General features: G+C 52.0%; 1 non-coding gene across 1 annotated transcript; it reads right to left on the reverse strand.

Annotated features, from left to right (window-relative positions):
• Nucleotides 1–358: 358 nt before the first annotated feature.
• On the reverse strand, nucleotides 359–477 carry LOC119348090. Its single transcript, XR_005168728.1, has one exon. It is a non-coding gene; the product is annotated as a 5S ribosomal RNA (ribosomal RNA).
• Between the last annotated feature and the right edge of the window lie 335 nt (nucleotides 478–812).

Genomic DNA, 812 nt, shown 5'->3' on the forward strand with positions numbered 1-812 from the left:
GCACGCTTAACTTCGGAGTTCTGATGGGATCCGGTGCTTTAGTGCTGGTATGATCGCATCCGACATGTTACCCCGGTCTTCGTCCCTTATCCTTGCCCCTCCCAGCTCCACTACAAAGACGATTGTACATTGCTTTGGCCGCTCCCTCTCAACTACGGAGACGAGTTTAACGCGGTTTCCACCCCTCCCTCTCAACCGCACCAGTGCACGCTTGCCGCGCCACAACGCCGACGCTGGACCCGTGAATCGTGAGCACCCAGCTATGACTTACCGCACTCGTGCAAAATAATAAAACACGGTAAATATATTACTTACACGTGCGTTTTGTTTTGCAAGCGGCGCGAAAAAAATTAAAAAGGGAATGCAACACGAGGAAATCCCAGGAGGTCACCCATCCTAGTACTACTCTCGCCCAAGCACGCTTAACTTCGGAGTTCTGTTGGGATCCGGTGCTTTAGTGCTGGTATGATCGCATCCGACATGTTACCCCGGTCTTCGTCCCTTATCCTTGCCCCTCCCAGCTCCACTACAAAGACGATTGTACATTGCTTTGGCCGCTCCCTCTCAACTACGGAGACGAGTTTAACGCGGTTTCCACCCCTCCCTCTCAACCGCACCAGTGCACGCTTGCCGCGCCACAACGCCGACGCTGGACCCGTGAATCGTGAGCACCCAGCTATGACTTACCGCACTCGTGCAAAATAATAAAACACGGTAAATATATTACTTACACGTGCGTTTTGTTTTGCAAGCGGCGCGAAAAAAATTAAAAAGGGAATGCAACAAGAGGACTTCCCAGGAGGTCACCCATC

Source organism: Triticum dicoccoides, unplaced genomic scaffold, assembly GCF_002162155.2.
Source record: "Triticum dicoccoides isolate Atlit2015 ecotype Zavitan unplaced genomic scaffold, WEW_v2.0 scaffold84676, whole genome shotgun sequence".
NCBI lineage: Eukaryota > Viridiplantae > Streptophyta > Magnoliopsida > Poales > Poaceae > Triticum > Triticum dicoccoides.